Source organism: Diabrotica undecimpunctata, chromosome 1 (assembly GCF_040954645.1).
Source record: "Diabrotica undecimpunctata isolate CICGRU chromosome 1, icDiaUnde3, whole genome shotgun sequence".
Lineage (NCBI taxonomy): Eukaryota > Metazoa > Arthropoda > Insecta > Coleoptera > Chrysomelidae > Diabrotica > Diabrotica undecimpunctata.
This window is the reverse complement of record NC_092803.1, coordinates 204,721,294-204,746,920: the sequence shown is the minus strand read 5'-3', so window position 1 is coordinate 204,746,920 and position 25,627 is coordinate 204,721,294. Positions and strand designations below refer to the sequence as shown.

Sequence of the window (25,627 nt, the reverse complement as noted above, 5' to 3'; positions counted from 1 at the left end):
GTGTTTTTCCAATCGCACAGTTGTTCGCTCTTAAAACTCATAACTTACATCCTTCAGAATTTTATTTCTTTTATCTCTTTGATCCAGTTTGTTCGGTATTTTGATATTTTATCTGATGATATGTTTTTTATTTTCTTCCTTTATTCATTAATTGTTAATTGTATGCATTTTTGACACTATACTCATCCATCTAAGCACTCTATTTCCGCCACATGCATTCGTTATTCCTCTTGTTTTTTAATTGCTCAACATTTAATTTCGTACATCATAGCTGGTCTTATGAGAGTTTTTTTCCCTTCATTTTTGTTGAAATCTTTGTGGCATTCAACACACCACTCGCTTATTTCCAATTCATCTATCTTACCCTAATTCTACTGCTTGCATTTTCTTCTATTTCTTTTTTACTCTGTAATGCCGTTTGTCGATCAAAGTTCAAAGCAAAAGCGTAGATTTTTTATTTTTCAACCATTTATTGAAATTACTTTTTCTCATTCTTTGTGTACATCCTTACCTAATACCTTGTCCTGGATGAAATTCATTTTAAAGTATGTCATGCACTTCAAACGGTGTTCTCGTGCACTTTTATCTTTGGTAAATCTGGGCTTCTGGGTAAAGGAAAAATATTTGGAAAACAAGATCTAGGAAGAAGAAGAACATCTTGGTTAAAGAACTTCAGAATCTGGTTCAATGCAACATCTGTGCAGTTTTTCCGCGCTGCTACAGATAAGATAAAGATTGCCATGATGATCGCCAAAATTCGTAACGGATAGGCACATCAAGAAGAAGAAGAAAATCTGGGCTGTTCTGCTGATACTTTTCTTTGGAGGAAAGTTTTTAGCCTACCATTGATGATTTGTAATATTACCTTGTTATCATGTAAGATAAGAAAAACAGCTCTGTAACTGTCACATTTACGCTAGCTACCTGTTATGTGTATTGTGATTGTAGAGTGCGTCCAATCAGTGCGCTATGTTTTTCGTCTTTATAGAGGGGGCTATCGTCTGGAATGCCATATTTGATTGCAGAGAAGAATTTTATTCCGATTTCTTTTGTTTCCAGCATTTCTCTTTTTATCATATCTGAGTCTAGTGTCTTCTTTTTATGATAGAATGATCTCAACGTAGCTGCTATATCCTCTCTGTTTGTTTTCAGAGTTTCCGTATATTCCTCGACAACCCAAGATCGTGGCTCTAAATTTCCTTGCATATATTGTTGTAATATTACTGTTTGTTAGCCTTGCATCCTCGTTTTATTGCTTTGTTGAGGTTTCTCAGATTAGTTTTTTCACTTCCTGTGTACACACCAGTTTGACAAAGATTTCTTCTGCTCTCAATGATCTAAAGTATATTATCTGTTATCTAGTGTTTTCTCTTTATATAATTATGTGTCTCTGCAGAAATAGTAATAGAGTCTATAAAAAAATCTAGGTAAAACACTACTGATGAAAATAAAAGACCTCTTTAATTTAAATTTACAAGAAAAAACATTGAAATTGTATAAAGCCAATTGCTGAATGGAAAATGAGATAGAACTGACCTGGAGCACTCAGATTCATTAGCCTATTCAGTCATAGAACTTTTTATAAAAGTAATAATAATGAAAATAAATAAAACATTAGACAGTTACTACATAAGGGAGCAGACGGGATTCCGGTCAAAATTTAGAACCAATGATCACCTACAATTGTTATGTAGATGACTACTACGAATAAGCTGGGTCGACAGAATTAGAAATGAGGTCCTTAGACGCCTGAACCAAACAACACAACTGGTCAATATAATAAAGAGACGTAAACTGGAATACTTCGGTCACATTGTGAGACACTCGGAAAAATACGAACTTCTACATCTGATCATTCAGGGAAAGATCGTGATCTAAAGTAAACGTGGTTCTGGTAGAAGAACATCATGGCTAACAATAGAACGGAAAATCGACTAAATCATTATTTAGAGCTGCTGTCAATAAAGTCATGATAGCGAATATGATATCCAACTATCGATAACGGTCATGGAACTAAAAGAAGAACAAGATCACCTTCAAACAGTCAAACAATGTTTATGCAAGGTCACACTTGACATTGTCCAATCAGTCCAGTTACAACCCTGCGTAGGTCCTAGCCTTCTCAAGAATTTCTCTCTAGTCGTCCCTATCCATCGCCTTCGTCCGCCAAGCACGTATTCCCATATTTCTTATATCTTCATAGATGTTATCAAGGAACCTTGCTCTGAGTCTTCATCTTCTCTGACCAATGGGTCTATCAATGAGCGTTTTTCTAGCTGGTTCATTTTGTTCCATCCGCATTACATGCCCTATCAACCTCAGACGTTCTATTTTAATATGTTTTACGATATCTGGTTCCTGGTATATTCTATAACATTCGAAGTTGTATCGTCTTCTCCACACTCCATTTTCATTCATTGCTCCATAGATTGCCTTAGTACTTTTCTTTCAAAACATCCTAATGTGTTTTTATTACTTTTTGTTAGAGTCCAGGTGTGTGACCCATATGTTAGGACTAGGCGTATTATTGTTTTGTAGAGTTTTATTTTTGTATTTCTCGATATAATTGTGGATCTAAGGTTTAGATTGGACCCAAAATAGTATCTGTTGGCAGTGTAAATTCTGCGGTTTATCTCTGTGGTAGTAATCAAATGCGCAAACTATCGGAGAGTATCCCTGCTAGATGTTATATACAACGTATTAAGCACACTAATTAAGAAAAGACTAGAAATACTTGTTGAGAACAGTTTAGGACAGATTCAGGTAGGTTTCAGTAAGAAAAGCTTTCCAATCGATTAAATTTGCATAATAAAGCAAAAACTCGTCAATTTTTATGAATACAACATACCAGCATAAGCATTATTATTAAATTAATAAGACAGCCTACGATTCCGAGGACAACAGAAAGCTAATAGAGGTGCTAAAAGGATTTGAAGCACCAATAAAACTAGTAACATTGGTAAAATGCCACCTAAAACACCACAAGTAAAATCAAATGCAACAGTGCAGTCTCAGTTGCATTTGTAGTAAAGAAAGGTATTCGGCAGAAACACCTGTTGTATTCAATATTAAAAATTAGAAGATGTAGTGACCGTTTTTGTATTACAATTTTCTGGTCATCTTCAGGTCTTTGAATAAGTTAAATTAAAATCATCATCATCATAGTCGTTAACATCTTGGCAGATATGTTATAGTTAATTATTGAGATTCAGCAGCTCTGATAGTCTGATCAACGATACTCCTCTACTGGTCGCGGTTATCTGTTACATGTACTGCCTCAGTTTAAATTTTAGTGATCTTTTTTATTAACTTTATTAAATGACTTACAAATAACTCTTTTATATATATTACAAAACTAACAAAATAGACTTACTTTAGATGATGTTATTTTCTTTAAATTGGTATTTTAAAGAAAGCAAAAAATTGTAAACAATTTAATGGATATTTTGAATACATTGTGTGTAAATGACTAACAATTCAGAAGAAGAAAAACTTATTCCAAAGTCTGGTCTAATTGCGAGTTTTTTCGATGTCTCTGTATAAATTTTAACACACGATGGTCACATTTGTCTACTCTATGATGTAGTCGAGGCCAATTTTGCTTAAAAGCATTATAAAAGAATAGATAGTGATGCGATTCATTAAAAGTTGGGAGTAATAATGCATTTTGTGGTGCTTTATCTTCGAAAACTTTTAAATGAATTAAAAAAAAAACTGTCGAGATAAAACCGTTGACCCACAACATGTAATCTTCGCAAGCAGAGTATAGAGATAAAGCAGACATTTCAATAGAGGATAAAAGTGAAGTTCTCTCCACGTTAATCTGTGACAGAGATAAATGGCATTTAACAAATTTATATCCAGAGATAGAGTTCATCTCGGGAAAAACGGCAACTATACATATTCATCAAGAGCCGAAAGTTATTGTCGTCTCTATCGCACCCGTGTCTTAATCGGAGAGAAGCGCGCCAGAAAATATTCGTTATAACACCTCACGAGCCATGATAAGACCGATCAGATAAAATGCTTATATATCATATCACAATGGCACAGCAAAAATGATTACGAGAGACGTTCCTTCCTATATCACGCTCTGTAGGGTCGGTAATGTGAATCACGCTCTGCCGGTTCTTACACTCTCTTCTTTACCCACTGATTTATATATTCCACAGCAAATACCTCATAACCCTATAAATCTTCGAGTGCGTGATATCCTCCTATCTTAATTCCACTAACGTCGATATAGTGAACGAGCCTCTCTTACTATTGCTGCTACTAATAACTGCCATTTTTCAATGGCTCTTTTTCTCTATATTGAAAAGTTGATTGATTGGCTTTATAGTCGAGTTAAAATGGGGTTATTTATATCTAAATTGTACACAATAATGAAAACAAATCTCTAACTGTAGTTCCTGTAGACTGAAATATTAATTAATACGAAATTAATACACTACGAAACTAATTTTGTCCCTAATTAGGTTTCCCCGTGTTTGTAACAGGACCAGAAGACACATAATATGACAGAGGACCAACCAGAATTAAAGACCATATACTGAGCTAACGCAGTTTTCAATTTAATAATGAATACAAAGTACTAAGGAGAAAAAAATATATATTTAGTAATGTTGAGTTTAAAGCGTCTTGTGGCTTCCGGTTTCCAGTCCCCATTCACGTCTGTCGGCCCGGTCTTCTGGTCGTAGATCCCTCTCTGTCATTACCTTTAAGTCTCCATAAAGCCATGTTGTTTTCGGTCTTTTCGCTCAGGCGACTCCCAATCCAATATTAGCTTCGGTAGGAGATGGTCTGTCATTATTTGTACATGTCCCTACCAAATAAGTTGTTTTTGCTGTATTTTTTCTATGATGGTGGTTGTTCTGTTCAGAACAAGAAGTTTTTGTTCCGTTCTCTTAGTGAATTGCCAAAGTTCAACACTTTTAAAAATGCTGTTATATAACTATATCTTTTCCTGTTTAGAGATAGTTTTTGACCAGAGTAGTGAGTTAAGTGCGCTTAAGTTTTCTTTTCATCTTTACCCCCAATAGACATATTCGGAACATGGCGAAATTACATTTCTATCTTCTAAGTTTAAAGTCCCGTCTAAGCGGTAACTTGAGAGGCTTCTGTAAAAGATTATTTTGAATATTTTTAAACAAAGCCATAACTGAAGTTAATGAAAACAGATAGCTTGCTGGTATAATGGGAATTTTATTTGCACAGCAAAAATTAAACTTATATACTGAATGTTTCTAGAAAATTTAGTATAATAAACGAAAATTGACAAAATGTGACGTACCGGATTTTTGGAACGTTACAAAAATTTGCCTAAACGAGCTGCAAAAGACGCCAGAAGCTACAGAAAAGCAGATCATTTTTTAGTAATAATAAAATTAAAACCGGCATTGCCCACAAAACAAAACGAAAAGTGGAACATCAAAATAAAATATAACGTTCAAAACTAGAGGATGAAGAAATAGAACAGGATTTTAGGACAAAAATATAAACGCCAATTTGAGAAAAGCAAAAAAAAAGTAGATAATGTAGACTAGAACTTAAAAATATTAAAAAAGAAGAATAACAAATGCGCCACAAGAAGTGTAAAAAGAATAACAAATGCGTCACAAGAAGTGTTAAGGGAAGCTTAAAAAAGCTCTAAGAAAGAATGCGCACAATGAAGAATTTAAGGAAGTAGGTGAGTAAAAAATGAAACTAGGTTATAATTTTTGTCAAATAGGACTCTAAAAAATTAAAAAGAAATAAAGGCTTTATTAGAAAACAGAGAAGTTATAGAAGAAATCATTGGATCAATTAAAAGAGTTGTAAAAATAAAAAATAATAAGAAACTATCAAGAAACAAAAAGGTATGGTAATATTCATTTTTCTGTAGGAGGAGAGCTGATTGAGATAGTAAATAAAAGAAGATAATCAGCAAAGTAATATCCCAATTCTTTTGAAAACATGCTGAGGAAGATATAAATATTCCAGAACCAACTGAGCAAGAAGTCAACGAAGTTGAAGAAAAGTTTTAGTCATAATTTTAGGAAATAGGCTGCTGGGTTCACCTCCTATACATTTTATTGTAGAGTACGAAGCCAGGATGGCAGCCTATCGGCTGTTCTGGATATTTGTTGGAAAAGACTAGTCGGATGGGCCATAGTGACACTGGCATTGAAAGACAGGCTATCGAGTGTTGTACTGTGTATAGGACATCATGGCCTCTCAATTTGAGTTCTCATCGTCCTTCTTGGTTCAATTTCCTGACCGAGATGAGTGGATGGAACAAGAATCTGCACGATACGTTAGAGCGGGCTCACAGATCGGTCCAGAATTGACGAGCGAGCAGGCGCTGGAATATATGGAAGCGATCCTAGTATGTACTTATGAGTCCACTTAATATGGGTACCGGTGTGGAAGGTAACGAACCGGCTGGCACCTTGGCAAAACATTGCTCACCCACTCTGCTGTGGAACCCGAACTTTTGTGATTGGAGTGCTCTGCAGTACTGGTCGAGATAGTTCCAAGAAGCGTCTTTTGCAGGGATTCCATGGTTCCTGAGCTAGTGATGGAGGTATGAGATAGGCTAGATAATACGTCACAAAGTGACAACAATCTATTTCCAAGCAATTTTTTTCTGATAAGAGTTTTATTTTATTTGATACTTTAATAACAACAAATAGATAGAAATTTCTTACGTGAAGCGTGCTCTCTGATTATTTACTTTACTTGATTTGAAAGTTCATGACATCTCATATTGTGTTATGTGTATTGTCTTTTTTTCTTCTTTTATTAGCTGTACGATTTTGTCGCCCGTCTTTTCTTGCCTTTTTATCATTGTACTTGATTTTAATTTAAATCTGGTGGTTATACCTACAACATTAAAGTGCATACCAACGCTTAAATATAAATACGCAACAATATTTAACAGTCTTAGTGACTGCAAGTAATATTGCTCGAAGAATTCTTCAAAACGGGTTTATTTCTCTTATTTTCGAGTAGTATCTAACAAGTTTTAGCGCTTGGATAACGTCATTTTATAACTTAAATCATAAATATTCAATATCTCGAAGTTTTCCCATCCCGTGAAGACACTGCAAAGTTGTCACTATCGGTAAGGGAACTGATATCGCACAATATTATAACATTCCGTAGCAACTCTGAAGCAACGTGTATTCTCTCGAAAGTAGTTTTAGAAGATATCATCTCTGAGAATATATTAACAAAATATGTAAAGTTGATACGATGGGTACTTTGAAAATGGCCGCTATCTGTGGCTTTTAGTGTTATCGAATCGCACGCCGGTTATTTGGTCAATTCGGTAGACTGTTTATATAAAGATCGTAAGATGAATGTCGGCATAATTCTCGAGATATGTGTATGTGTATGGAAATTAAGGTAGTCCATCATCGGCCTTTATCAAATCTAAAAAGTTTGACGTTGTTGACTTAGGGACGTTGAGACTGACCGTTCTGAATTAGAATTATTTTAATCTTGTCAGCCGGAGCCACCGGTCTACTAACTGTGAGTTATTTTAGTATTTATAATGCTCGGAATCTCCGAGTTGTAGTGTAAACATGAGGAGGAATGTTGTATTTTCGGTTTCGATGTTATTTTTCTATGTCGGAATAAAAAACGAGGCTCTCTTGTTATCAGAATCTACCTCATTGACAGAATATTTATTAGAATAGTTTCCTTATCGCTTGGAATATAAGTAGGTAATCGTTTTGTGTATCATTCAAGGGCTTTTGTTTAAGTCAATTTTATTCAAACTATGATATGTACGAGGGATAGTTCAAACATAATGCACACTATTGCATTATCACAGTGAAAAATTATATTATGAAACAGACCTGCTTGTCAACCACTGATTACCAACGTATTTGTTACGTTTGACATTGCAATAAACCAGCAACTTTTGTTCATCTATCGAATGTGCTGGGGGACAGTATCATAAAACCATTCTTAAGATGAGAAATACTGTTCTCGCATAGATTTTTTAACTTATTTTACATATGGAATGGTATGCTGGCGCCAGTACTCACGCCAGCAAAAGTTTACACATACAATGACATTCTTTCTCACCAGTCTTATGAGTGCAACGTGTTGTGACTGTATGGAGCTTCTTTTTGAAATGATGTTAATTCAAAATGGCACATGAACTGGTTTGTAGTTGTCGAATAGTAGCAAATTTGATGCTTAACAATATGACAGACGATTTGCAACGGAAATATAATCATAAACCAGAACCTTTCGCGTAAGACGAAGGAACATTTTGATTATCTTTTACTACTTTTAACATCATATATTGAAAAAAAAAACGAATACAGCCATGAGGGACGCTTTATCTGCCGAACTTAAATTGCAAGTAACTTCAAGATATTCAGCCACTAGCCATTCCTTCACATCACTGCAATACTTGTACCGTGTGCCTAGAGTACAAAGTTCTTGTCAGAAGTGTGTCATGCGATCTACAGCGGACTCAGAGACCATATTAGAGTAAGTATTTTTATTGTATTTATACAAACCAACAGTTACATAGTAGTAGTGATATATTCATCATTTAGTATAGAACCTAGAGCTTTCGATAAAATGTCACTAGAAATTGGAAATCAGCTGCATAGTCAGAAGTTCTGGTTGATGAATTTGTATTTGGTCGAGATGAAATGGGTTCCAAATACCTAGCAGCACATAGACGTTGGTCCATTAATATAAGCCATTAATTCTAGAGCCCATAACTCAAAAAGTTTTTTAAGATGGCATGTGACAGCCTTTCCGAAGCAATCAAATTAATTTTCCTTCGCTGCTGATGCATTAAGGGTCGACGCAGTAGTTTTTAATTCCTCTCGTGCTTTTTCTGTACAGGTTTTGTCATGTTTTTTGAATATTCTTTGTGGAATATGTACTGTCGTACGGCTGCGAGTACTGGTGAAAGGTGGTATAATATCATAAGTTGCTGTATCTTCTGTAACAACAGCAGCAGTCTGCGATTGTGTGCATGTTTGAGCAAACGGGCGAGACTCTGATGGAGGAGTTTATGCAAAGTCAAGCCAAAAGACTGCCATAGAAAATAACATATTGAATGTCCCTGTCAATACAGTATTTCTAGCAGATGATGCGTTTCCGTTAAAGGAATACCTATTAAAACCTTATTCGCACCATGGTCTGTTAACAATAAAAAAGAAAATTTTTAACTATCGGCTATCACAAGCCAGAAGAATTGTAGAAAATGCTTTTGGAATCTTTGTCGCCCGTTTTCGTGTATTTGAGAAACCGATTGACTTGTGTCGTATAGTAAATTCTGCTAGTGCACTACATAACTGGCTACAAAAAATAACTACTACTTTTATTTCATAAGAGTCTGCAGATGGAGAAGATTTTGAAACCGGAACAATAACGTATGATTTCTTGGAGACAAGAAATAAGAGGTACAGGGTTACTGGATCTGACAGTAGCACATGAAACTCGTAATTACTCTAAAGCGGCTATTAGAAACAAACTAGCTAATTGGTTCATGGGCGAAGAAGCTGTACCATGGCACATGAAGATGATTAATAGTATTCCAAAATAATATAGTTAATATTTGAACAAATAAAATACTTACCAATTGTGTAGATTGTTTGTCTGGTATCTGTACTACTGCATGCAAGATGGCCACCGCAAATCAAGGACTTTTCGGTATGCCACCGACTTCTTGCTTTTTAAAATTATAATTAATTCCAATGTATATTCTGAAAATAGATATGAAAAGGACGTGGCAGCCAGGATCATTGCAGGAAACAGGGCATATTACTCATTAATGACCGTACTTGAATCAAAAATACTCTCAATACCAGCAAAAATAAGAGTGTACAAGACAATAATTCATCCCACAATAACGTATGGAAGCGAGACATGGACTCTGAACCAGCGGGAAACGACAAAATTACTGGTACTGGAAAGGAAAATACTGCGGACTATTTATGGGCCTTGCAGAGAAGAGACAACAGGAGAATGGAGAAGAAGACACAATGATGAACTCTAGACAATATAAGAAGATGAAAACATAGTACGCTACATTAAAGCAAACCGAATAAGATGGGCGGGCCACGTACTAAGATCGAGTGACGAAAGACTTCTGAACGCCACATTCTGGAAAAGGCCCGATGGCAGAAGGTCAGATGGAAGGACGCAGTGATCGACGCAAAATGGGAATACAGCAATGGGAAATAGCTGCTCAGGACCGACAACAATGGAGGGAAATAGTAAACACGGCCAAGACTCACATACGAGTTGTAGAGCCAAATGATGATGATGAATGTATATTTGTTTCGTATGGGGCGTATTTTAACTCTTACATCGGAAGCACAGAAACCGTTGATATTTACTTTACTTGCAATGGTTTTATATCCATCTTCTCGTAAATTCCTTTCTTTATATGAATCAGAATGTGCGTCCCACAAACATGGGCATTGTTCATAATATTCCTAAAACTGAACAATTTGTGCCAAAGTACACTTTTTGCTCATTGTAAACGAACTGGTCAAGTAGACACAAATGTAGTCTTGACATCTGATTACTCGCGTGCAAGACTGAGTGTAACAAGCTCATATCTGGACTGTATAGTATGTAAGAGAAGGTTTTTCCGGTCGTGTTTGCACGGTAAATACAATTTACGCTTTACGTGAATCACTGGTTTAAGAGTAAGCAAACAGATCGTGTTTTATAATAATAAAACACTGAAAATTTTGTTTTCAAAACTTATTATAATATTATAATATCTTATCACTACAGCTATTTCGACAGAGTGCCTTTCTCTAGTGGTCTATTTTTAGTACGTAATTATAGTTTATTTTTATGAACGAGAGAGTAATTAGCATAATTTTAACTGGTAGCTCCGACCACTCCATGGGCGTGCTCAAGATTAATTGAAAAATTACTTTGAATAATTGTAAAAAATAAATGAATTATTTCAGTGTTATAAAGTGTTATGTGTATGTAAACAAAAGTGACCTCTTTTATCACACACTATATTAGAACTGACTGGCCTACATTAAAAAGGGTTTTAAAAAATTCACATTTTTTTTATTTTTAAAAATTACAAAATAGAAAAAGAGTTTTTAAAACCGTCTAAGGTATGTTAAATAGATGAATAAAAATATTAATATAAAACTTACAGCTACTTGTTACAAATCCAAATCAGATTCAGAAGATGAACTTTCAGAACCAAGATTTATAATAACTGGCTCGATCATTTTATCAGTAATATTGTCCAGCTTTCACATTTTTTCCTCTTCTTTAATAGTGTAATTTACTGCCTTTTCCCAGTTTTCAGGTTTTACATTATTTACGGCCTCCAAAAACAACTGTTTAACATCATGAATTTTAAAAGTGGTATTTTTTCTTGAAACTTCACTCTTTATCTGTGCCCATACCAGTTCAATCGGGTTTAATTCACAATGATATGGTGGGGATCTAAGTACTGTCATTCCACGATTTTTGGCAATTTCATCAATTTCGTATTTTTTAAATTTTTCTTTATGAAGGGCACACAACGAATAAAGTTCCTTTCTTATAGATCCGGGATGGTACGTAATATTTTTTGAACTCAGCCAATTCTGCAAGTCTTTTTTTAACCACTTGGTTGTGGGCAGTCCTTCTATAAGTCTGGAGTGATAACTTGCATTATCCATTACTATTACACAGTTCTTAGGAAGAAGATCTATCATTTGTTCGAACCATTCTTGAAAGACATCAGCGTTCATGTCTTCATGGTAGTCACCAGTACGAGTTGATTCAAAAGTTAATAAACCACCTTCAACAAAACCGTCTGAACTGCCAATGTGTACTATTATCAGCCTGCGTCCCTTTCCTGATGGTGGGTTTAAACCAGTAGATAAGTTATTTACAAAAGCGTGCCTTTGACTTGTAACAGTTTCATCCTGCCAAAATTTATTTGGTGTATGACCCTCGTTGATCCATGTTTCATCAAGATAAAATATTTTTCTTTTTTGGTTTCTCATTTCCTTTATGGTTCTTAGAAAATGTCTTCTCCATATGACAATATCGCTTCTTTCTAATAAACTAGACTTTCTGGGATTCTTTTTCCAGCGGAAGCCTATTTCTTTTAAAAGTTTCCATAACGTACTTCGACTCATTTCTGGGTAATCCTTATCATCTCGAACTGAGACAAGAACTTTATCCAATGTTGGAAATTCTTGTCTAAAGAAGAATTCATGCACTTTCCGTCGAAGTCCTTCTTTAAAATGATATTCTATTTGAAATTTTGGTTTCCCTGGAGCATTACGTGGCATTTGAAAACTACCACATTTCTCTTCTTTAATAACTCTGTAAATCGTAGATTTCTCAACACCAAGTGTACTGCTAACTAACTCAACGGTCTCATCAACACTTTCACATAAAGGTTTGTCTGTAAATGATTTAAAACAATTAAATATTAATGTTTTTTCATTAACTGTTAGAGGACCAATTTTTCGGCGTTTACACGGCACTTCCAAATTTTCCATAACACTAGTATACACAATAAACTGCACCTTGCAACTGAAGTACCTACTTTTAGTGAACTGTTAAGAATTTTGAATACGCCACTTGGACCTTCCTATATACAAAATGGAAAAACCCACTATCACATTTTCTGTGGAATAAGTTTAGAAGGTAATTATCTAGTCAATTACTGTCGTAGATTCCTGGAATTAAAGAATTAAATGTTTGATTGTTGAAACCCTTACTTCGTGGAATGCACTCATTTCGGATAAAATAAAACGTTTTATTTTATCTAAAGAATTAAACTTTATTTTGCAAATAGGTAGGTACTTATTAAACTTTTATTGGTTATATATAACCAATAAAATAAACATCTTACATTTCTTGCAAATTCATTAGTACCTGTTAACCTCCATCACTCCGACACTGGCAACCTTATTTAGGGATTAGTAAGCCTCACAACTATTGTATTCTATTCTGCTCCAACCTTTATACCTGGTGGTCATACTCAATTTAAAATTGTTTTCCTATATACTTCTGTAAACTTGTTGACAAATATCTGTTTTTCATTGAGTCACCCGTATCAACAGTTTAGGGATTTGCATACATAATTTATTGTTTTATTACTCTCTCATACATAAAAATACACTATACACTTTATAGTTTTTAACTAAATAGGTTGAGGAGTGGAGAACTCTTTGTCTCAAGTTGGTCATTCAAAATTATTTCTAATTTGTTAATTTCCATAGATTCTAATAATAGATAGCTTAAGGCCTTTATTTTTTAAGCCCTTTTTTAAGTTTTTAGGCCATCGCCACATTTAAGTTTGTATACACCACTGTATAAGTGCTTCGAGAGAAATCTTTTTTTCCGCTTTTTAGATCGTTTTTTGTGTATTGTCTGTAAATAGGATATTGATTATATCCTTTAGAAAGGAACTACAACTTTAAAGGTGTTTTATTGTTTCATAGGTCAATGGAGCTTCAAATATGAAAAAACCGCGGATTACTATCATTTAAAGGTGTGCGTTTTTGAGAAAGGAGTAAATTTGTCATTATTCATTAACGTGTATTCGGGTGGAACACGCGCGATTTTTCTTTTTTGCCCCATAACTTTTTTCAACAGGGGTATAGGCGTAGGCATTGCTTAACAGAAAAAAAAACTTTTATCCATTCTCTTCAAAATGACGTTTGATAGAATACTGTAGGATTAGATTAACAGTATTCCAGATACGATTTTTACGATTTTTCGAAGTTCGCCACTCACATTTTTTTCCTTACCTTTAATTTGCACACTCTTATTTTTATATATGACACCCGATATGGTTTCTAAGTGTTTTCCTGAAATCTTATTTAAGGTATCTATCCTGTATTTAATTTTTCTGTCTGTCATGACTCATGACTAGACTTCGGCAAATATGCATATTGCATATTTTGCATATTCTGCATATTTTATGCAAATATTTCATATTTTGGCATATTTGTATAAAAGTTTGCATAAAGTGCATAAAAGTTCAGATTTTTATACTGTATTTGAAAATTTTTAAACATACCAATTTATTTCAATTCTTGTATAAAATTTTGTAGTCATTTTAATCAAGAAATGATCTAAGTACGTAATCTCTACAGGTACAAAACATTTACAATTTCAAAGAAGATCAATTTAAGTAGCCCTCAACATTCTTAGAAAGTCTCGGTCACTGAGGCATTCAGTTATTGGATAATCGCTAAGGGTTCGCTCATTTGCATTTTATGATCTAATCCCCAAATCTATCTACAATTTATTGTATCTTAACAGCAGGTAAACGGCTAATAGTTTTGTTCCTAATTTAGGGATTTTCCAAAATCTCCCAGTTTATTAAATTAGGTAACTAAACATTTCTAATTTGATGCTCAGATTTGTAAATCATTTTTGTTTTGATATTCAAAGCGTAAACACTCGTTGTGCGTAACAAAAAGGAAGATTGTGATTTTATAATGCCTAAAACAACCAGTGCTTCAACTTGGATTAAACCTTATAAAGAGCTGTCTATGGATATGGGAAAAATCTACTGTTCAGTCTGTGGCAAAATTGTAAGTATCTAATATTTTCTATTAAATATCTAATATTTCATACATACAGGGTGTTTCCTAATGACACTTACAACGTTTGACTGTAGATACTTCTCGAAAAATTGAACAAAACGATATAGTTAATGAGGGGTCAAACTTATTTACTTTTCGAGATACAGGGTGTTAAAATTAAAAAAAATTAAATTCTTTTAGTTAATAACAACAATAACTTTAAAACCAATAAACGTATTTACTTGAAATTTAGTACTCGTAGGTTGTTTTTAAATAAAAAATAGCTTCCTTTAGTGAGAAAAAATTGTCCATGGTACAATACAATGGTGTGTATTTAGAAAAATTTTTCACCTTTACTTTTTTTTATGAAGTCAGCTATTCTAAAACACAATTATTTTTATTGTAATTGAATTAACAAAAAAAAAACTTTTGTTGAATTTTAAAATAAGTTATATGATGTACTAATGGTTAGTAACAAAAACTAATTTGTGGATTAATACTGCATTTAAAACACTTAGCGAGTGTTTTTTTTTTCCAAACCAGTTATTTGATTAACCAAAAACACCTTGTATATTTTTATATTTTAAAGGTTGGGTTAAAATAAAGGTTTTTATTTTTATTTATAGATAGCATGTGAGAAGAAATTTCAGATAGACCAACATGTGAGAACTGCTTCACACATTGCAAAAAAAGGAAAAATAGGAGGAAAACATCAAACTTCAATGGCTAAATGTTTCCAATCTACTTCAAAAAAATTAGATGAGCAAGAAACTTTTAATGAAGATTGTGTCGCGCATTAGTGTTTGCAAACATACCGCTTTCAAAATTAGCAAATGTAAATTTTAGTTCGTTTCTAAAAAAATATTGCAAACTTAATGTTCCGAGTGATCGGTCTCTAAGAAGAAATAATGTGAACGGGCTATACTCGTCGGTGTTAATTAATATTAAGGAAGAAATTGCAGATAATTATTTTTACATATCTGTAGACGAAACCACTGATTCCTCAGGAAAGTATATTGCTCATTTATTGATTGGTGTTCTTAAAGAAGATACCTTACCAAAATCTCATCTTATTTCATGCCAGCAACTTGAGAAAACAAATGCTTTAACAATTTCGCGTTTTATACAAGAAACATTAGCAACTTTTTTTCTTCCGACAACTATTCCTTCTAATAAATTACTGCTTATTTTATCGGATGCTGCTCCTTATATGGTGAAAGCAGGACAAAATTTAAAAATATTTTTCCCAGATTTAATACATGTTACTTGTGTAGCGCATGGATTAAACAGAGTTGCAGAGGAAATACGAAAAAAGTTTCCTCTTGTAAATACCATGATATCCAGTGTCAAAAAAGTATTTCTTAAATCTCCTATAAGAATTCAACTTTATAAAGAAATGCTACCTAACATTCCTCTTCCACCACAACCTATTTTAACGCGATGGGGAACATGGTAAGCAGCTAATTTTTATGCAGATCATTTTGTTAAAATAAAGAACATAATTGATACGTTAACAGATGAAAGTTCCCAATCTCTTTTGGATTCTGATTCTAAACAAACTTTTCAGAGTAACTTGTTTCAACAAGAACTTTCATATATAATCAAATTTTAGTTTTGTTCAAAAAACAATTACTCAGTTAGAATCACCAAAACTGCCATTGTTCGAAAGTACAGCATTAATAAAAGAATTTGCGTCATGTTGTCGGAACGTTAAAGGTAATATTGGAAAAGATATTTTAAAAAAATTTGAAGCTACTATGGAAAAAAATAAAGGTTACCATATTCTTTCTGAAGTAGTCAGTGTTCTAGCTGGAAATATTTCGGAAACAATTAATTTAGAACCAAATGTTTTGGTTAGTTTGAAAAATGCTCCCGTTACATCAGTTGATGTTGAACGAAGTTTTTCCATATATAAATATATGTACTCAGACAGAAGCCACAAGTTTTTGTTAGAAAATTTTGAACACCACTTGGTCATTTATTGTTACCATAATTCTAAATAAGTTTATTCATACTTAAAAATGATGTAGTTACTTAAAATAAATGTAAATCTTAATGAATAGTAGGAAATATTTAGTTATGTACACTTTTTTTTTTTAAATAAAATTGTTACTATTTTACGATTTTTTTATTTATTTGTATGCATATTTTGTAAAATATTTGCATATTTTCGGGTAAACACGTGCATATTTATGCGCATATTTTCTACATTTTTATTTGCATATTTGCCGAAGTCTACTCATGACATTATAGAAATTTGAGAAAAATCAAAGAACCAATCTACAGGACCGCAATCAGTCATATATATAAGTGAAACGTGAATTGAAAAAAAATCAAAGCAAAAAAAAAATATGAATATATCATTAGTATACAAACAAACGCCTTTGGAAATCATTTAACCCTTTTGATTATCTCTATAAATCGGAATAAATTCGCAGCAGTAGCAAATCACGAATTGCTTTATACCAACATATATATCACACTCATTAATTTTACATTCGGTGAATATGTGAAATACCGGAAATATTATCGGAGTTTTTGAATGTGTTTTCGCCGAAGAGAACTTTGGAAGTACTAATGGTAGATCATTAGGGCCCAGGTAATCTGTTCGAGTTTTTTTACTGTACGAAAAGATAAAAATAATAAATCACCGCGGTTTCCATGAGCGCTTTCTCTTCATGCAATTCTGATAATGGTTTATAACCGATAGGGCCTGCTGAAATCTCATAATCTTGTGATATATGATGCCAGACATAATATCGATAATAACGGCGAATTTATTATTGTCTTTATGTCTTTTACAATTTAATTCGTTAGTACTGACGGACGGTACGAAAAACGAATAATTAAAAAACACTGGAATAGTTTAAATCCATCAAATTAGATATGGTATACGTATATTAAATCAATAGCTGGGCGCGAAACTTGTCTAGGCATTTAGTGCCTTAACCAAATTTTTACTGTTGAGATGTAAACGATTTATTTTTTGTTTAGCGTAAGGCTGCCTGTATTACAGGTAAATTATACAAAGAGTTGTTATATAAATAGATTAAAAATATATAACTATTGTGCATATAAATAGATTTAAATTAATACTAATAAAGTCAAACACTAATAAACATCGAGCTTATCGAATGTATTTTTCCCTACCGGAAAAGTGAATCGGAGCACCTGTCACAATTCGTCCGCATTTTGCTGAGGGTTACCTAGATTTGTCTTGATTGGCCGAAGAACTCTGGTTTGCTTGTAATACTGGTATAGTCAGGGGGGTAGTTGTTGCATTCTTCTCCCAGTTCTCTCTCCATTCATCGGTATGTATCTTCTTTTTGATTAGTAATGGACAGATTCGAACGTAGTTATGAGGTCCGAATCGTTTTATAATGCCCCTTTCCCCGCTTCTCTCGATCGACGATGATTAATACAATAAAACGTTGAAATTAGGGAGAAAAATGTTGATTTTATTGACAGCTACTAGTAATTACACTACATATGTTGGTTAGGTAACTATCTATAATAACAATAAAACACTGAAAACTTTGTTTTCAAAACTTCCACAAAATTTATTTTAAATTCTTATCACTACAGCTGTTTCGGCTGATTGCCTTTCTCAAGTGATCTGTTTTTGGCATGGGTTTACACTTTATAGTCTCTAATGAAATAGGTTGAGGAGGGGAGAACTGTTTGTCTCAAGCTGGTCATTCAGAATTATATCTGTGTTTTTTAATTTGTTGATTTCCATAGATTCTAACAAAGATAGCTTAAGGCCTTTATTTTGAATGTGGAGAATTTTAAATTCGTCATTAAAAGAATGATTATGATCTAGAAGGTGAAGTGCGTATGTAGAATCTGTTTTTCTATTATTGAAAGCCCTTTTATGTTCTGCTATTCGTTTATTAAAATTTCTACCTGTTTGACCAATGTAAGTTTTTGGGCAGTCGCCACATTTAAGTGTATACACACCACTGTGTAAGTGTTTTTTATGTTGGCTCTTGTTGTTTTTAATATATTTGCCTAGGTTGCTATTTGTTCTGAAAGCTGGTGTTATTCCTTTCGTTTTTATGTGTTTGGCTATTTTTGTTAATATTTTGCCTGTATATGTAATCGAGCAGAAGGTACTGGGTTTTTTCTCTAGTGGTGGAAATACTAAGTTCAGGGCTTTCTTGTGTAGTTTTTGATTTAACATTTTATTAAATGTTTGTTCGTTGTATCCATTGTTTACTGCTATTTGCTTAATGATATTTAATTCTGTCTCAAAATTGTATTTTGACATAGGAATTGCTGTTAATCTATGTAACATACTATGATAGGCTGCTAGTTTATGTTGTGTGGGATGGGATCATGAATTGTGAATAGTCGTGTCAGTATGGGTAGGTTTATGAAATATGGAGAAGTCATGTTTGTTTTTAAGTTTGGTAATTTTTAAATCTAAAAAATTTGTGGATTGATTTTGTTCTGTTTCTATTGTAAATTCAATATGACTATGAAGAGAATTAATATACGATAAAAATTGGTCGAGTTGCCTGTTAGTTCCTGTGAAACATACCAGTACGTCGTCTATGTATCTCCACCAATATAAAAACTGTTTGAACTGACGTTCAAACAAAAATATGGAGAAGTCATGTTTGTTTTTAAGTTTGGTAATTTTTAAATCTAAAAAATTTATGGATTGATTTTGTTCTGTTTCTATTGTAAATTCAATATGACTATGAAGAGAATTAATATACGATAAAAATTGGTCGAGTTGCCTGTTAGTTCCTGTAAAACATACCAGTACGTCGTCTACGTATCTCCACCAATATAAAAACTGTTTGAACTGACGTACTGGTATGTTTCACAGGAACTAGCAGGCAACTCAACCAATTTTTATCGTATATTAATTCTCTTCATAGTCATATTGAATTTACAATAGAAACAGAACAAAATCAATCCATAAATTTTTTAGATTTAAAAATTACCAAACTTAAAAACAAACATGACTTCTCCATATTTCATAAACCTACCCATACTGACACGACTATTCACAATTCATCATCCCATCCCACACAACATAAACTGGCAGCCTATCATAGTATGTTATATAGATTAACAGCAATTCCTATGTCAAAATACAATTTTGAGACAGAATTAAATATCATTAAGCAAATAGCAGTAAACAATGGATACAACGAACAAACAATTAATAAAATGTTAAATCAAAAACTACACAAGAAAGCCCTGAACTTAGTATTTCCACCACCAGAGAAAAAACCCAGTACCTTCTGCTCGATTACATATACAGGCAAAATATTAACAAAAATAGCCAAACACATAAAAAAGAAAGGAATAACACCAGCTTTCAGAACAAATAACAACCTAGGCAAATATATTAAAAACAACAAGAGCCAACATAAAAAACACTTACACAGTGGTGTGTATACACTTAAATGTGGCGACTGCCCAAAAACTTACATTGGTCAAACAGGTAGAAATTTTAATAAACGAATAGCAGAACATAAAAGGGCTTTCAATAATAGAAAACAGATTCTACATACGCACTTCACCTTCTAGATCATAATCATTCTTTTAATGACGAATTTAAAATTCTCCACATTCAAAATAAAGGCCTTAAGCTATCTTTGTTAGAATCTATGGAAATCAACAAATTAAAAAACACAGATATAATTCTGAATGACCAGCTTGAGACAAACAGTTCTCCCCTCCTCAACCTATTTCATTAGAGACTATAAAGTGTAAACCCATGCCAAAAACAGATCACTTGAGAAAGGCAATCAGCCGAAACAGCTGATCCATCAATTATTTATAATAATTGATGGATCAGCTGTATTTATAATAATAAACTGCGCTCACATGAGCTCAAATCCCCAATTTATAATCTCACAAATAATTCATACCTTAGCACAAAGGTTATTGCTTCTATCATACTAACCAACTTTGAACTATTAGCTTACATTACAATTTAATCTAGGCCGTCATTGCAACACTTAGGAAGTTCAGTTAGAAAAATATATTATTCGACAATGCATTAACAGGTGAATGGACTTTAATTATTAAAATATTACTCGATATCATTTTCACAATGTTTGAATTATACACGATGAAAACTATAAAATGTTAAGAAGTTAAGAATAATGAGAGATTACAAATTAAGGGATTAATTTGTGATTGAACAGTAATATTGTAGTTTTAGTGTAGTAGTCTTTTCTAGCGATTCGAAAATGATTTCTTGATTGAGTTATACATCAACATGATTCGTGAAGTGTTGAGCTACAACGGTGCAAAGTGTCCTTGGGGGTACACCAGGAACAGTGTCATTAATCGAAACGTTGACGCTGAAGAACCTCATGCGGTCTTGGTAAGATGTTCTTTAAAGCTAAGCGTCCTATCTAGTGTGACAACTACCTATTTTCGGTGTTTTTATTGTAACTGAAAAATCTGAATCTGTAACTGAAAAATTCAAAGTAGATTTTGAGTTATTAATTGGCAAGTTCTTTAAGTGGAAGCTACTTGTCGGTCTTGGGGACATCGAACTGCAATCTCATCGCGAAAATATCTCTCGAAAGTAGCCAGATTGCTTATTAGGATTTCCTAAGTAGTCTCTAATTCTTTATGGCTTGTAGCAAAAGCCTAGTTATCCGTGTATCCAAACTTCTTTAATGCTGTTTCGGGTATGCCTACTATATAGACATAGAATAGCAGGGTAGCCAACGCCGATCTTTGTGGAAGGTAATTACTCGTTTTCATTTAAATACTGAATTAATGCTATCTATCAAAGCCAGAGGTCTTTTCCGATTTCATTCATTCATTTAGGGCCCATTATTTCTTTATATATGAAAGGGTTTGAATACTCTGTTTTATGTGGACAAGTGAATTTTAAAATCTTGAGGTCTTTTTTAACTTTAGTTATGTGTAGCGGTTTTCGAGTGCTCTTGAGATAGATAATATGCGGTCGAAACTTCATTTGATGCCTGGGTTGGTTACTGTCTCCGAGATTTCTCAGCAACAACCAGACTTGGAGAGCAGTAAACATTTATATATTTTATCATTGCTATGAACTGATTTAAAATAAGTTTTTATTTGTTTATGGTAGATTTTTGGCGCTTGCTTTACTCGGAGATATTTTAACATATTTGTGTTCGCGCATGACAACGATCTTTTGGTTATTCTGCTAGGCTGAATCTTTGCTCTGACCATATTAGGAATATGACACTTTTCTATAACGACTTAATTCAAATAGGTAATCGAGAAAGCTTTTAGCATCTCTTTTAGGTATTTTTGGATAGAAATTATTCATTTCAAATCACCCATATTACACAGATGATTAAATTTTGACACCACACTTTATTGTTACTTTTGATGCTAAAATCAGAGTCATTGGAGTTGCTGGTGTAGCTGGAATTAGAGGATTCAACGCTATTATAGAGATTTAGGCTAGACCCCAATGGGTTCAGCTAGTCTCTTTGGGCTACACGCCGGTTAATTGGAACATGTAGTTTCAGCTTTGATATGGTTTTCTTCTGGTACTTGAAGATGAGTTGTCTTCAACTTTGTCGTTCGGTATTTTAAAAAGGTCACAATATTATCGTCGGCTTTATATATTCTTAATATATTTACAAACTATTTGTGTGACACTAAATTAAAGACTTTCTTGACATATTCTCGATATGTACACATTTCTTGATATACGCTGCTACACATTCTCCACATTGCTGTGTCGCATGGAGAGCTGGACCATTATAGAGACATTAATTAAAAATTTGGAATCCTTTGAGATGTGGATGTACAGACGAATTTTACAGATAATAATAATATTATTCAATATTTTGGCCATATTATGAGATATCCAGAGAAATATAACCTTCTACGCCTCATAATACAGGGCAAGATCGCCGGAAAAGAGGCCCACGCCAAAGAAGAACATTCTGGCTCCGAAATCTGAACATTGGAATGAAGATCCGCTAATTTGTTTGGAGCTGTCGTAGACAAAGATATTATTGCCAATATAATCGCCAACGTTGGATAATAGGACAGGGTATTGAAATAAGAAGAAGAAGAAAAAGAAGAAGAAGATGAAGAAAAAGAAGAAGAAGAAGAAAAAAAGAAGAAAGAGAAGAAAAAGAAAAAAAAGAAGAAAAAGAAGATTCTCGTATCGTAATCCATTCCTGCTTCTAATTTTCTTTTTTCTTGCCTAGTGTCTCTGAAGCCTCCTTTTTAATATATTTTCTCAAATTCCCTCCAGTCATCATTAATATAAAATATTTAGGATCTCATCTAGTGTGAATTATTAAAAACTCCATTGTTAATATTATTTGTCCGTTATCCTAAAACAAGCTCCGTCAGCCATCGATCGCGAACAAATCTGAAACCAAACTCTCTCGGAGGTCTTCTTTGTTTAAGAGTTTGTTGTATTATAGTAATTCCCCGTAACTAAACATCTGATAGATCAACTATCAATTTCCTGTGTTATTACAGGACACTAAAACGAACCGCAGATATTTGCAATTACTAAATTATCTACTCAGAGCGATACGATCTCTCCGGTATTATTGTAATATCGAAACAATCACAATCATTACAAACAAACAAATCATGAATTGCTCGTACAAGAATATACAAGAGGTTGAGGTTAAAACGTTCAACGGGACGGGACGGTCAGAATGAGATAGTAGATTACTAGGTGTAATGAAATTGGATCTTTCAGAGAAGATTGCATGTCCGTATTTATTAAATCCGTTATGCAATAGAAGTATTGGTGAATTTAATCAAACAGAAACTGAATTTATATACAGAAAAATTTATCAAAATCCTTGAAGACGGTTAGCTGATTTTGCTTTGTTTTTGTTTTAACAATCATAAAAAGCGAAAAATCAATTTTTTTCTATAAAACGTTTCTTATACATTTTAGAGGCTAATCAATGGCAATCTTCAGTCACTCGTTAAATTTTTAAAACAATAAACTTCTTTCATGTAGACCAAGTAAATATAAAGTATGATCTGATACTCTTCTGACTGTTCTGATCATTGTATGTCACATGTATTTTTTGATGGCACGCTATATACATTATATCTACTACATGGCTCATGTCGTCTTATTTGATGAGTCAGATGCTAGGATTCGGCAAGTTGTTTATTTTGTACTTAACCAGAAGACTTCTTCAGGTCAATAAAGCAAATTTCACCTTATAGTGTGTCTATTATCATCCATAGTGTCATGTGAGATCTCGTATATCGCTATACGTTCATAAATAACGAAATGCTGTGTAACACCCTTTGGTAGTCGCTTTGTTCGTTTTTTTTTCTATCTTAATATATTCCTTATATCCTCCTCCTTCATTTGCTATATCGCATGTTAGAAATCGGTCAGTTATTTATTGTGTTCGAGGCTTTTTTAAGATAATACATCAAAATTTGTCTTACAGTAAATATATTTTGTTCATAGTCTCCTATGATATCTAATATGTACTGCCCTTTTGGTAGCTGTCATATATGTTTTTCTATCTTAATATATTCGATATTTAATTAACTTTCATTTAATACATCACACGCTTCAATCGGACCAATAACAACGGAGATATGATATAATACCCTTTTGGCATTATGTGTGTGTTTTTCTATCTTAACATATTCGCTACCCCTTCTCTTTTCCAATGATGTATCATACGTCACGATCTGACGATCTATTCTACACCCACTACAAACACTAAAACCTGTTTAAATCATCAATACGACTTTTTATCGCAAAATAGTGTCAGCTATGCTTTCTGTACAGTTGTTTGTATGTTAGGTTAGGTTGATAATATAAATAACAATAAAGTGCATGTGAACACATACCTAAATGGGATAAAGAAAACCAAAGAAAGTCTATTTATTGACAAAAAAAAATACAAAAATAAATAAAAAAGTGCCTAAATTAGCATATCAATTTGATACAAAGAAGCAATGTCATTATACAATATTTAAATCAATTATAGGCAATATATATTATTTTCTAAATTTTGTAAAGCCTTTATTTCTTTATAAACAATGTTATTTCTTTATTAAATAAATATATTTAATAAATATTTCTTTATAAATTTATAAACCAGTGACTTATGAGATATAATATATATTATACGTCATTAATCAAAATTTTTAGCAATAAATCAATGGTATCGTCTTAAAACAAAATATGATTGAAATGTCCAGATTTATACAAATATTTTAAAATCAAAATTACCTAAGTCGATCCGATATTTCTCGAGTTGTAGTAAAAAAGTTTAAAAAAAAAAATAAATGACGTCTTATAAAATCGATCTACGTAACAAAACTAGCATGTACCTTCTTACATGTAAACCAAATAAATATAAGTTAACATATAAATTATATTGCAAAATAAATCTTACCTTTAACTTAGAGCAACCAAGATTTTTGTCAATTTTGTGAAAAAAATAATAGTAAATATTCGTATTAATAATTATCTATGTAATTAATATGTATTAATATACGTAATTAATATTGTTAGTATTTTTAATTGAACGTATCACTTCAAGAATAAAATATGAATGAAATGTCAGATTTGAGTAGTTCAGATTTTCTTTCCCAGATGGCGCTAGGAAAGAAGGTTTTAAATCTAAAATAACGTAAACCTTTGCATTGTTTTATAATAAACTCTACCTAAAAAATATTATTAAAATTAATTATTAATTATATTAATATATTATTAATACAGTATTATTAATTAAACATATCGTTTCAAGAACAAAATATGATTCAAATATGGTAGTTCATATTTCTTTCCTAGATGGCGATGTTAGTTGACTGGACTTACAGTGTGTCCTGTCACTGTCATCATAGCCTTTTATATAGATAGATATGTATTATTTATATAAATATATAATAATTATTATTAATTCTTCTTGTTAAGTACAAAATGATTCGTTTCAAAATTTATTTTCTATATTTATTTCTTCTCCACACTGAGAGTGCCTCATTTAGATATATTTTGAAGAGTGTAGGTGCTATGCGCCTTGCTTTAGGCCCTTACTAATAGGAATTTCTCTAGTTAATCTATTTCCAGTTTTAATGTTTGCCGTCATATTTTTGTAGAGCTGTTG

At 32.8% G+C, this 25,627-nt stretch overlaps 1 protein-coding gene across 3 annotated transcripts in view; it reads left to right on the top strand.

The window, feature by feature from the left end:
• The window catches only part of ush (Zinc finger protein ush), a 427,478-nt gene that overhangs the window by 356,259 nt on the left and 45,592 nt on the right, over nt 1-25,627 (top strand). The window lies entirely within an intron of this gene.